The sequence below is a fragment of the Oryctolagus cuniculus genome, chromosome 14, assembly GCF_964237555.1.
Source record: "Oryctolagus cuniculus chromosome 14, mOryCun1.1, whole genome shotgun sequence".
Lineage (NCBI taxonomy): Eukaryota > Metazoa > Chordata > Mammalia > Lagomorpha > Leporidae > Oryctolagus > Oryctolagus cuniculus.
This window is the reverse complement of record NC_091445.1, coordinates 20,016,105-20,030,569: the sequence shown is the minus strand read 5'-3', so window position 1 is coordinate 20,030,569 and position 14,465 is coordinate 20,016,105. Positions and strand designations below refer to the sequence as shown.

General features: G+C 41.6%; 1 long non-coding RNA gene across 3 annotated transcripts in view; it reads right to left on the bottom strand.

Annotated features, from left to right (window-relative positions):
- The window catches only part of LOC127492783 (uncharacterized), a 576,898-nt gene that overhangs the window by 394,440 nt on the left and 167,993 nt on the right, over nucleotides 1–14,465 (bottom strand). For 2 of the 3 annotated variants that reach the window (XR_011381940.1, XR_011381939.1), the window contains exon 2: nucleotides 1,236–1,342. This is a non-coding gene — a long non-coding RNA (uncharacterized lncRNA). The remainder of the gene's footprint in view (nucleotides 1–1,235; nucleotides 1,343–14,465) is intronic. The other variant, XR_011381942.1, reaches the window with a different exon arrangement.

Below are 14,465 nucleotides of genomic sequence, written 5' to 3'. Positions count from 1 at the left end.
AAGAAATTTCTGTGTGTGTCAGTATTGCTTCAAATATCATTTTGTAAAACTCCGCTTTATAACTTTGTCAAACCAATGGTTAAGAATGTTATACTACCATAGTTTTAATGACCTGTGATTACTTTACAATTTACTGTATATTGGTGAAATGGTCATTTTTCTGTTCAATTATTGTGTATAGACATTGTTCATAATCCCACTAAAGTAAGGAAGAATGGTGGAAGAAAGAGAGGGGGAAGAAGAGAGGAAGGGAATATCATTATGTTCTTAGAATTGTACCTACAAACCACATTGAATCTGTTAAAAACTAATTAAAATTTAAAAAAAAAATTTAATTAACCAAACATGCACACGCTGAAATGCTGCAAAAATAAGATATTAAGATAGCAGTAGTAGAAATTTTCAATCTCCTCATAAGTCACTCTTCCATACAAGTTAATATTAACCACAAAAAAGAATTTATTACATACTTGAATTACTCTATCCTTAGATAAAATGGATAATGGAAAACTTTTATTTGTTGAAAAACAGATGAAAATATTTCAATATCTTCACTACTCAAAAAATATATGCAAATGAATGAAAAAATTCTCTCCTGCAAAACACCTTCTCTGAAACTGACCTATACTCAAGGTGCCCTCTTGCTATCCTGTAGTTAATGGGCTTGCATGAAGATGACGCACAAGTGGAAGGAAGAGATTCACAATTACTGTGTTAATTTACAGGCCAGTATGTTATCTCAGAATGAAAATCAAAAGCATTTTAAATAAAAACAATTTTATACCTCACCTTTTATATCTTCAAAAGTCTTTTAAATCATAAGGTATAAAAATCCCATCTCATCATTTTTACTCCAAACAAAGTATTTTTCCTTATGTCTGAAAATAAAGTCAATTTGCATTCAAATCTCATAAATCATTTTCACATAATATATATTGTCATTCATTCAGCTTTAGCATAAATAACAGCTAAACTACTAGCTGGGAAAAGCAACAACTTATCAGGAGAAGAAGTCCAAATTTAATCTATGGTTGACTTTAAATTAATCCTTAACCAGAACTTAGCCTCTCTGGCCCCTTGCAGTTTGAATTTAAGAAGTTATGATGAAAAATACCCACCACTGACTGCAAAAATGCAAATCATTGAAATCACTCATATTTATCCTCCTGAGCAAATGCACCAACTCAGATCCAATTTTTTAAAAACCTCTGAGGAAGAACTGAATATGCTATTACCTGACCTGGGACTGCTTATCTATCACGTTGGCTCCATTAGCGGGAAGGCAGTGGTAGCACTTTGTCAGTGTGTGGCAGGATGACTCACGAGGCATTCACAGACGGATCTGTAAGGGAAAAGATGATATGAGAGACTTAGAAATCCCAACAGACAGCCTTGTATTTTCTCCTCCCACCTCTTCTCCACCAGCAGAAGGTGTCTAGGGTAACATGAAGGTTAAGATCATGTCTTTCGCTTCTCCGCTTCAAATTCTTTGAAGTAGCTCTGTTTTCTCTGATGAAAGCTGTGTCGTTGTGAAAGAATCAAACCCTCCTTCTCTGGGGGTGACCCAGAACAATCCACAAACCTGGAGAGCTGCTATAGGACCTCCAAACCTGAGTACACCCACTCAGCACAGACAAAGCCAACTACTGACACGAGGTGGTGGAAGAAAGGCGGCTTCCACTGCAAAGCACAGAGCAAGGAGCCAGACAGCTATCACTTAATGCCCAGGCTCTCCCAGGGGTTAGAGAAGAAGGTTCTTATAGACTGAAGTTGGGGTTGAGGGGCGCATGTCCAGCTTGTGTCCAGGTTCCTGGTTGATTGGCAGTGCACGTGGCCTTCCTTGACTGGTCTGGCCAAATGGACTTGAGTCAGTCTAGGGGCTACATGCAAGTGAAAGTTAATTTCCTCACAGGGCTTGGGGTTCTTGCAAAGGAAATTCTTCAAGACAAAATGCTAACTATAGAGTAAATAAATGACTCCTAGGTCCTGTGGTTACAATTTTGTAGAGCCAGCTGTACCACTCCCTCATTTTTAATAAGTAGGTGATTTGTTATCAAAGGGCAAGTGCAAGGACATCTCTAAGCTAAAGGAGGGAAGCTGGCACCTGGGGCCTGATGGTCTCTCGTGTCTGCATCCAAGGCACTGGTTAGAGGCTCGGTTTCCTGGGGAAGCTTCATTGGAGACTAAGGAAGCATCTACAGCTCCCCTTCTCTCTGCCCCTCCATGTGCTGAGAAACATGGCAGTCAATGCTACTGTGAACAAAGCAGAAGAATCTGATATCTGTCTAGGCCACACCCTTCTTGGAAATACCAGGTTTACTCCCAAAACAAAGAAGACGTAGACACCAAAAGGATCTTCATGCTGAATATGATTAAGATGAACCACTTTATTTTTAGATAAGAAAAATATAAGCTCAAAGGCATAAAGTGATGTGTCCAGGGTCTCACAATTCCCAGACCAGTATCATCTTCAGTCATAGGAGCTACAAGGGCTCCATTAACCAGAAATTCCAATTCTAGGGCGGTGCTGTGTCCACACCACTGGAAGATGGCAGCTGCCACATTCTCCTGTACTGTGGGCCTCTGCTCCCGGCTCTTCCCAAGAGTCCTTCTCAGACCAGACTTTCCTGAGATCCCCCTCCACTCTCTTCCTCAGAATATATTTTATCACGGGCCGGCACCGTGGCTCACTAGGCTAATCCTCCGCCTTGCGGTGCCAGCACACCAGGTTCTAGTCCCGGTCGGGGCGCCAGATTCTGTCCCGGTTGCCCCTCTTCCAGGCCAGCTCTCTGCTGTGGCCAGGGAGTGCAGTGGAGGATGGCCCAAGTGCTTGGGCCCTGCACCCCATGGAGACCAGGATAAGTACCTGGCTCCTACCATCGGATCAGCGTGGTGCGCCAGCTGCAGCGCACCAGCTGAGGCGGCCATTGGAGGGTGAACCAACGGCAAAAAGGAAGACCTTTCTCTCTGTCTCTCTCTCTCACTGTCCACTCTGCCTGTCAAAAAAAGAATATATTTATCACAATCTAAAACTAACTTTTTATTTATTTATTTACTCAGGCACTGTCCCTCCTTACCATAGGATATAAGCTCCATAAAGCATAGAACATCATTACTTTCTCTTTTTTTAATTTTTAATTTATTTATTTGAATGGTAGACAGAGACAGATGACAGAAAGAGAGAGAGAGAGAGTTCCCATCTACTGGTTTAGTCACCAAATGCTGACAGCAGTGGGCACTGGGTGAGGTTGAAGCTGGGAGTTAGCAGCCAGGTCTCCCACATATATGGGAGGTACTTAAATACTTGAGTCAGAACCTGCTGCTTCCCAGGATGTACATCAGCAGGAAGCTGGAATTGGGAGTGGAGCCAGGGGTCAGACCTAGACACTCAGATACTGGATTCAGGTATCTCAAACAATACCTTAACTGCTCCACCAAACACCAGCCCCCATTCCCACAACATGTGGTATGAAAGATGGTACATAGTAGTACAATGAACACCATTTGTACTAAGCATTGCTGTAACTTACAACATAAACACAGATAAGTTGAGTTTCTACCTGCCAGGAACACTTGATCCCATGGGGGAAAGCAATAACTTGACTAAAAAAAAGCCTAAAAACACACACAGTTAAATAAAATAATATAACACAAGACGTGTCTAATGAAGAAAAGGACAACGTAAATAGCTATAAAGGCAGAAGTTTCTGTAATGAGGTAGTAATTTTTTACCTGGAGTAGGGTTTGGTTTTAACAGAGGTTCTAGAATAAAAGAACATTCCAGGAAAAGGCATCCTGACCAAAACCTTAGAGAAGGGAGGCCTTACATTCTGGAAATGCCTGGTTGGAGCATGAGAAATGGAGAGAACCAAGAGCAAGAAGAGAAGAATATAAGTGCAATTCACACCCCATGATCATGTCCTGCTTTCCAGTGCCCAGGCCATGCCCTTCAGTTTCACTTCCTTCTACATAGCCCTGATAACAAGAGAGCACTTCAATCCTCTCTTCAAAATACTTCGTAGTCAATTTTCTATTCTACCTACCTTTGACTCTCTGATTTCAGTACAAGTATATATGTACTCCTTTTATACTTAGGCTAGCAAAAAAAAAAAAAAATGTCCCCTGAGTAGATCTGGGCTCTATTAAAGTGCTAGAAGCTTCTTGGCATCCCTTTCGTTATGGTGCTTATCTAGAATGTTTCCTGCTCCCAAGTTAGCCACTGCTTGTGCCATCTGGATGCCCCTCAGCTAAGGCCTGCTTCTGCCAGTGCCTGCTGCAGCCCCAGCATCCTCCTTCCCACAGCAAACACACCACAGTGGTATCCCCACCGCATTCCAGTGTGCCACCTCCACACTGCACGCTCTTGAAGCGTTAAAGCTCCTGCTAATAAGTCGTGTCTCTCATTCATTTACTGTTTTTATCCCCAGCACAATTCTCGATACATTCTGGATGTTGAATATCTGTTTTCTGATTTAATTAATAAATGAATGAATGAGCGCATTACTCAAGGACAGGACAGGATAGGAGAAGTGAAAATTCCAAGTCAAAAAGTTCGCATTTTGCAGCCTTGGGAACTGGTTTTAAAACTTGATATAACCAGCTCTGTGTTTCAACACTAATTCTGGCAGTGGTCTCTGGCAATGTCTGATGTAGAAGACAAACTACAGAATCCAGAAACACGTGGCAAGTAAATCAGCTTGGAGGCCATGACAAGCGTTCAAGTGGGGATGATATGAGCTGACTAAAAGCAAAACAGAAGGAAAGAGTCAAGGGCATCGTTTAAGAGGGAAAATGATTAATGCGATGCAAACATAAGATAGAAAAGACTCAATCGGCAGTTGGGAATATGAATCTGGATATCAAAAGACATTTTTTTTAAAAAGTCACAGAACCTCTAACACCCTCTACCCCACTCCTAGTTTAGTTTTTGAAACTGCACTGGGGCAGATATTTCAACACAACACAATAGGCTCCAATTCCAGCGTCATCTGCTTCAGAGATGACAGTGTCAGGGGAGGGATAACGTTTCCTGGAGAGCCTATACAAGGAAAGTTCATGAGGCACCAGGGCCTGTCTTTTGGAAAAGTTCCCTTCTATAAGGCAAGAACAATACTCAAGAGCCAAGCAAGGAAGAAGGGACTTGGGATGGTCTCACTGTGAGAGTCTCTTGGTGGCACAGTTCTTGCTTTTCACACAAGAGATCTGGGCTCGATCCCCTTTTTTTTTTTTTTTTTTTTTTTTTTTTTTGTATTTGCTCATGGGAGCACGTTGGGCTCAAAGATCACGAATATCAATGGAAATAGTGGCAAAGATGCACAGATTTACTGTTAGCCAGGATCCCATATAAGCATCCTGAGTATATGTATCCACACGGTTGTCATAGCCAGATTTTGAGGTTGAAACCGAGAGTAGTCAAGTAACTTACTGAAAATCACCGAGCCAGAACATGGACACAAACCTAAGAAGCCTGTATTTAGAATTTAGTCTTAATTACTGTGCTTTGTTACCTCTGAGGACATAGTTCTTGGCCTAAGAAAATTTACAGTCCAGAACATGGAACTATATACATTAATTTATATAAAATTAAGTCAGTACAGTAATAAATATCAGAAGTGGACATGAGGAATTGTGGTCTGGTGGAGACCAAATCCCTTTAAATTTTCTGGGTTTTGTATCAGGTGATTGTGACCATCCCTAGAATACAGATATTCTAGATCTGCATAAGTAAAGAATTCACTGAGATTTCTTTGAATGCACAACTCCCGGTGACTTTCCATCATAGTCAATCATAGTGCCAAGAGCCATCCTGCATCCATTCAACAGTCAGGGCAGAGCCTAGCTGCAGAACCCAAAATGTTCTCACTGCAAAGAAATGGTAAGTGTGGGGGGTGGGAGATTTTAGGATTTTTATTTATTTATTTATTTGATAGGCAGAGCAGTTAAAAGAGAGAGAAGAAGAGACATGGAGAGAAAGATACCTTTCATTCACTGGTTCACTCCCCAAATAGTTGCAACAGCCAGAGCTGGTACAGGCCAAACCCAGGAGGCAAGAGCACTTTCTGGGTCTCCCACATGGAAGGCAGAGATTCAATTAATTGAGCCATCATCTGCTGTGTTCCATGTGCATTTGCAGGAAGCTGGATCCAAAGCCTGTGCTCAACATGGGATGCTGGCATCCCAAGTAGCAGCTCAACCCACTGTACCATGCTTGGCCCCAGAAATGGTAAATCTTTGAGGGATAGTTCTTGTTGCCCTGATTTGTATACATGTATTGGATCATATAATATCCTATAAATATGTACAAATTTTGTGTGAATTAAAGATATTTTAAATGTGTTATCTATGAAATCACGGGGAGAGGTTCCTAACAGTTAGATAGAAATGGACCTGGAATAAAGGAAGACACAAGGAAAAAGAATGACAAAGATAAAAATTAAATTTCCCTAGCTTTTGTTGGACAACATCGGGACAACATGTAGTTGCTTACTTTGCAAATCTTCAACGGGTTAGGTTTCTGAGTCCTTTGTTATGTTGGCTGAATTGTGCTGCTGCATTGTTGTTACTCTAAAAAGGTAAAGGACAGGGATGATATAAAGGCTTTTAATAACAGAAGATCTGACCATCAATGATCCTTCCCCTTCCAGTTTGCTGTTAGTTTGGGTTTCTAAGTAAGGATTTGTAGGATTTCATATTATTCTCTCATTTTTTCCTGCATCCACCCTGTCTAAAAGACATGACCTTGTGTTATACTCTCAGAGAAGGAAGCCAAACATGATTTAACACTCTGCGTTTGACAACAATATTCAATGAAGCAATTTGTATGATTTACAGAGATATGATTTCCTCTCACAGAAATTACATAGCTTAAAAATAATTTGATGATACAGTATAGTTGCTTAAAAACTGGCATAGATATATGCCTAAACAAATCACCCTTGCTTCCAGACAAAAAAGTAGTTTAAAGACCATAAACACTATAAGAACAAAATGATATTTTTAAATTGGGGAATATTCATTGAGGCTTTTGTATCTATTGAAAACCATCCACATTTACAGGAAGATTACAAAAAAGCAATCTATCTAATTTTAATTTTTTAAGATTTATTTATTTATTTTAAAGGCAAAGTTTACAGAGAGAGAAAGAGAGAGTGAGAGTGACAGAGAGAGAGAGAGAGAGAGAGAGAGAGAAATTCTTTCATCCACTGGTTCACTCCCCAGATGGCCACAACCACTGGAGCTGGGCCAATCTGAAGCCAGGAGCCAAGAGCTTCATCCAGGTCTCTCACATAGGTGCAGGGGACTGGGGCCATCTTCTGTTGCTTTCCCAGGCACATTAGCAGGGAGCTGGATTGGAAGTGGAGCAACCAAGACATGAACCAGTGCTCATAAGGGATGCTAGCACTGCAGGCTGCGGCTTTACCCGCTACACCACAGCACTGGCCCCCGGGGTTTTGTATCAGCTGATTTTGAATATCCTTAGAATATAGATATTCTGGATCTATATAAATAAATAATTTACTGAAATTTCTTTAAATGCACACCTCCCAGTGACTTTCCATTGTAGTCAGTCATAGTGTCAAGCGTCATCCAGCAGTCAGTCAATAGTCAGGGCTGAGTCTAGCTCCAGAACTCAAAATGTTTTCGCTACCAAGAAATGGTAAATGTGGCACTTATTTTTAGGACTTTTCCTTATTTATTTATTTGAAACACAACATTTAAACTTTAGGTTTAAGTATTTAAAGAAATTACTATGTATATAACACACGCTAATACCATTCAATCCACTTATAACATTCCAAATCCAATTTGTATTTATAATGTTAAAATTATATATACAAATATTTCAGATAAGAGTCAAGTTCATCCACTCATTTAACATTCAAATACCCTGTAATCTAAGTAGAAATCCTGTTACAAGTACCGTTGCAAACAGTATTGCTCATAAGTATACAAACTTCACCATTCTTGCCATTTTCCTTTATGTTCATTTTGTGTTCATTAAAACTGCATTGTCTTTATCATTCCTTATATTTAAAATACTTAAGTAGAGCAAAATTAACCACTTTTGCATTTCATGTTATTTTTCATAACTGAGCATTTTAAATTCATAAAAGAATTACAGTATAAGAAAAATCACAATTTTCAATTAAAGTTTAAATGAACTTTCCATTTGGGGAACACAAATACACAAGCTGCTGAGGGGGAAAATACCTAAAACAGCACTTGGAACTCTCCTATAGTGGCAGGGCTTGTTGTCAAGACTTAACACATGCTGTGTTCAGAACTAAGCTTTCTAGGAGCCAAAATCTCAACTGCTTAAGTTTCCAGGCAGCCAGGTAAAGGGCATTAGGGTCAGCCAACCTGTTTCCTGCCTATGTACTTACATTGAGTCTCTGTGTAGGTACCAAAAAAATGATGAAAGAAGTTCCAGTGTAAAACTCTGGGATACAGCCAACATTTTAGGGTCAAATGGCAACAGAAGATAGTCAAAGGTGAGAGGAGGGAGAGAGATTAATTCTAAGAGAGGAAAGAGGAAAGAAAGGTCTGGGCAACCCAGAGAGGTCAAGCTCTGACTCAAAGGGGCAGCTCCTACCTACCAACCACTCATCCAATCAGAGAGCAGACTCGGTGTTGCTGGAGAGACTTTAAGGAAAAAGGAAAATGCGGAAGTTTGTCAAACCACTTGGTTATTAACATTGACAATCACAAGATTAGTGTCTGTGAATACTAACATTGACAATCAATTTTTCTAACTGAAAAGTGTTCAGGACAAATGTTGACCTCAGAAGTTTTTCTGATGACTAAATTTAATCCTTAAACAAAGGTTAGCCCTTGTGTAATCCCACATGATTTTAAGTGAATGTGGTTCCTTATCAATCTAAAATACCGTGTGCCATAGAACATTACGATAATCTCTAGGATTCACCATAAAAAGAGAAGAAAACTTGTGTCACTTTTTAAACTGGACTGCTCCAAGCAGATTCCTAGATGGAAGGAGAATACAAGAACTGCCATATAGATGTCTACTTGTCTATGTCTAAACAGCTACACGTTTTGTAAAAACCCTTAGTTGTTTTAGAAAGTATTTCTAGGAAGTGTTAATAGCTGCATTTACAAGGTGAAATGAAGGCCGGCGCTGCAGCTCAATCCTCTGCCGCAGCGCCGGCACACGAGGTTCTAGTCCCGGTCAGGGCGCTGGATTCTGTCCCGGTCGCTCCTCTTTGTCCAGCTCTCTGCTGTGGCCAGGGAGTGCAGTGGAGGATGGCCCAAGTGCTTGGGCTCTGCACCCGCATGAGAGACAGGAGAAACACCTGGCTCCTGGCTTCGGATCAGCGCGGTGCACCGGCCGCAGCGCGCCAGCCGCAGCAGCCATTGCAGGGTTAACCAAAGGAAAAAGGAAGACCTTTCTCTCTGTCTCTCTCTCTGTCCACTCTGCCTGTCAAAAAAAAAAAAAAAACAAAAAACAAAAAAGAGTGAAATGAACCTACACATCTCTATCAAAAGAACTAGTAAAGGCCTGAGCTGTGGCAGAGCAGGTATCTCCTGCAGTGCCAGCATCCCATAAGGAAGCCAGTTGAGTCCTGGCTGCTTCACTTCCATTCCAACTCTCTGCTATGGCCTGCGAAAGCAGTAGAAGATGGCCCAAGTCCTTGGGCCCCTGCACCCACGTGGGAGACCCGGAAGAAGCTCCTGGCTTCTGCCTTTGGATCAGCGCAGCTCCAGCTGTTGCAGCCAACTGGGGAGTGAACCAGCGGATAGAAGACCTCTCTCTCTCTCTCTCTCTCTCTCTGCCTCTCTTTCTTTCTGTGCATAACTCTGACTTTCAAATAAATAAATAAATAAAAAGCAAGAGATAGCAAATATGAAAACAAAAACCAGTCATTTCACTTTCACGTTATTCTGAATGCTAAATAAAAATCACAGAACAAAACATCTGTGAATGAATTACTAAAGGTGGCACAATGTGTGTCTATCAATTTGTATACCAATATAGGGAATAACAATAATCATTTATCACACAAAGGAGAAAAAAAAGGACAAAGAAAGCTATTTTGCCCTATGTATGACCTATAAATGAAAAGGACACTTAAGACACAACACAAATATTTCATTCACTCCCAGATACAATAATGCCCTGCATTTATAATACTTTCCTTTTTTCAATAATACATTATATTAAGTAAGTCATATTCTAACATACCACTCCATCTACAGCACATGGAAAAACCACCTCATTTGTTTTAGGAAAATTGCCATCTTTTAGCAGCGCAATAGAATGGGAGTTGGAGGGCACTCTCTCAACCATCTCCAAGGAAATTCTCCTCCAATGCCTCAAATTCCACACTTTTAGACACTGGAGAAAGGGAATCACTAACAGTGGGAAATACGTATTCTTAGAATACCCAGAATAGGTTGTCTGGCACCTCAATGTGGAGTGTTTAGCTATTTGACAGCTTTCATTTTGCTCTTGAAATCTGGAGCCTCAGTAAAAAAAACTGAGAATGAAAGAAGTCTATTTTAACAACCTGTTTCCTGCCTATGTACTTACATTGAGTCTCTGTGTAGGTACCAAAAAAATGATGAAAGAAGCTCCAGTGTAAAACTGGGATACAGCCAACATTTTAGGGTCAAATGGCAACAGAAGATAGTCAAAGGTGAGAGGAGGGAGAGAGATTAATTCTAAGAGAGGAAAGAGGAAAGAAAGGTCTGGGGAAAAAACCGCCAATGATATTTTGATCCCACAAGGAGATGAAGATGAAGAGAGAGGGCAGGAGAGATTTTAGAGAAGAATATGATTCCCCAGTGGAGGGCATTGCTTATTAAGCTGCCACCTACGATGCCAGCATCCCATATGAGCACCAGTTCAAGTCCTGGACACTCTACTTCTGATCCAGTTCCCTGCTAATATGCCTGAGAAAGCAGCAGTGCTTGGCCCCTGCACCCATGTGGGAGACCTGGATGGATTTCCAGGTAGGGGAGTGAACCAGTGGAAGCAAGACAGATCTCTCTCTCTCTCTCTCTCCCTCCCTCCCTCTCCCTCTCTTTCATGTGCATGCACTAATTCCACCTTTCATTTAAAAATAAATACTTTTAAAAATAAAGAATAGGGGCTGGTGCTGTGGCACAGTAGGTTAATTCTGGATGCCTGTGGTGCCAGCATCCCTTATGGGCGCCATTTCTAGTCCTGGATGCTTCTCTTCCAATCCAGCTCCCCGCTGTGGCCTCGGAAAACAGTAAAAGATGGCCCAAGTCCTTGGGCCCCTGAACCCACATGGGAGACAAGGAAGAAGCACCTGGCTCCTGGCTTTGGATCGGCACAGCTCCAGCCATTGCGGCCATTTGGAGAGTGAACCAATGGACCGAAGATCTTTCTATGTCTCTCCCTGTCACTGTCTGTAACAGAACTTCTCAATAAATAAATAAATTAATTAAAACAAAAAAAGATAAAATAAATTAAAGAATATCATTCCCCAGAGAAGTAGAAGACCATGTCAGCTTTAAGAATACAGGTGGTAGAGAACACACCAGACAAGGGTCAAGTGTTAACACAATCAACTACAGTAACATTAAAAATTCCATACTCTTCAACTCCTTAACTCCTTTCCATCTGACCATACAACCCAGTATTCACACTTCTAGATATGCCATTAGAAATTAAGCATGCTGGCCGGCGCTGCGGCTCACTAGGCTAATCCTCCGCCTAGCGGCGCCGGCACACCGGGTTCTAGTCCCGGTCGGGGTGCCGGATTCTGTCCCGGTTGCCCCTCTTCCAGGCCAGCCCTCTGCTGTGGCCAGGGAGTGCAGTGGAGGATGGCCCAGGTGCTTGGGCCCTGCACCCCATGGGAGACCAGGAAAAGCACCTGGCTCCTGGCTCCTGCCATCGGATCAGCGCGGTGCGCCGGCCGCAGCGCGCCAGCCGCGGCGGCCATTGGAGGGTGAACCAACGGCAAAAGGAAGACCTTTCTCTCTGTCTCTCTCTCTCACTGTCCACTCTGCCTGTCATAAAAAAAAAAAAAAAAGAAAAAAAGAAATTAAGCATGCTTCCATGAAAATGTATCAGCCAATGCTCATAGCAGTATTATTTAGAAAATACAACAGCTGGGGGAAACCTAAATGTTCACCAACTAATGAAGGCTACACATTCCGTGATATATCCAGAATGGAACACAACTTACCCATAGAAAGGAACAAAGTACTTTTTTAAAAAACAGAATCATAAAAATACATTAATTTCAGTAAAAGAAGCCTGACAAAAAATTAATACTGTATGTTTTCATTTAAATGGAATTCTAGAACAGGCAAGACTAATTTATCATGGTAGACATTATATTAGCCATTGTGTGGGACAGGAAGTTGGGTGAATAACTGCAAAAGGATTTACCTCATTCAGCCTAATCACTAATACCCACCTCCCAAGAAGGTTCAGAGGAACTTTTTCTCACTAAGATGTCAAGAAACATATCAGAGAAGTCAGCATCAACATCCTAAAGAGACAATGTGGGGGCCGGCCCAGTGGCTCACTTGGCTAATCCTCCGCCTGTGGCGCTGGCATCCCATATGGGTGCCAGTTCTAGTCCTGGCAGCTCCTCTTCTGATCCAGCTCTCTGCTGTGGCCCAGGAGGGCAGTGGAGGATGGCCCAAGTGCTTGGGCTCCTGCACCCACATGGGAGACCAGGAGGAAGCACCTGGCTCCTGGCTACGGATCAGTGCAGCTCCAGCCGTGGCAGCCATTTGGGGTGTGAACTAATGGAAAGAAGACCTTTCTCTCTGTCTCTCTCTCTCTCTCTCTCTCTCTCTCTCTGTCTATAACTCTACCTGTCAAAAGAAAAAAGAAAAAAAAAAAAGAAAAAGAAGCAATGTGATCAGTAGATGCCTTCTGGACTATCTGGATGATAGTGGAAGACAAGACTGTTGAAATGGGCTCCTATATCAGTGGTGATGACAGGAACCAGAGTTTTAGGGGTCATATGGTTCCCTCAATAGGCATCAATGATAGTAAGAAACAGAGAAACATCATTGTTGAAATGAGGCCCTGAAATCAATGGTGATGATGGGAATCCAGAGTAACAAGGACTGCTTCACAACACTGAATCACCAAAAAAAGTAGGTACAATCATTGCAAAGAGCAGCAGGGTAAAGTAGTTATCAGAACGACCTAATCTACAGGGATCATTGCTATAGCTAATGGGCCAAAATATCCTTAGAATTAAAAAGGCCCCCTGTTAAAATATTAACTGTATGATGTTTCAATTCATTTATTACAAAGTGACTCAAAAATTGATTAAATACAGAATTGAATAAAGAAAAGAAAACTTTGTTCTCAACCAGTTCCCAAACCTAAACCAGACCCAGAGCTCCTTGGCCAAAGAATAGTAGATCATCATGAGAAGACTCCTCTCAACATGAACACAAAAAATACATGGTAAATCTGTTTTCCAAATCTTTTTCCCAAAGAAAAACTGTGCACTAGAGAATAAGTGACACGCGGGCTTTGAGAGGATTGGCTATTTTAATTCCCAGAGATCCAATGTAATAAAGAGTCTAGCTCCATTTGTTAATGTTTGCTGACAGCTTTTAAGTTTCATGCCTCTCTTTTCCTATTCTTTCCTGCACCTGTGTAAACTGAACAAAAAACACAGGTGCCCCCTTCTTTAACACCAGGAGGAAGTTCAAACTACATACAATAACCTCACTCTGTCCTCACCTTCTAAGCATCATAAAAACCCAAGCTTACAGCCATTATAAAAAACATGTTGGAATTTTCTCAGAAAATTTAAAAATAGAAATATCCGAAGATCCAGCAATTCTATCACTGAGTATATGTTCAAAAAATAAAAGGAGTATGTTGAAGACATATTTGTACTCCCATGTTCACTGCAGCATTATTCAGAAGAGCCAAAATATGGAATCAATCTAAATGTCTATCAACAGCTAAATGGAGTAAAAAAAATGTGATGTAAATACACATATATACACAATGGGAAACTATTCTGCCATGAAAACAAGAAATCTCATCTGCAACAATATGGATGAAACTGGAGGACACTGTGTTAAATGACATAAGTGAGACACAGAAAGACAAATATAACCTCATGATCTTATTTATATATGGAATATAAAGAAGTTAAACTTGGCTGGCACTGCGGCTCAATAGGCTAATCCTCCGCCTGCAGCACTGGCACACTGGGTTCTAGTCCCAGTCGGGGTGTCGGATTCTGTCCCGTTGCCCCTCTTCCAGGCCAGCTCTCTGCTGTAGCCCAGGAGTGCAGTATAGGATGGCCCAAGTGCTTGGGCCCTGCACCCACATGGGAGACCAGGAGAAGCACCTGGCTACTGCCTTCAGATTAGTGTGGTGTTCCGGCCGCAGCGCGCCAGCTGCAGCAGCCATTGGAGGATGAACCAACGGCAAAGGAAGACCTTTCTCTCTGTCTCTCTCTCTCACTGTCCACTCTGCCTGTCAAAAA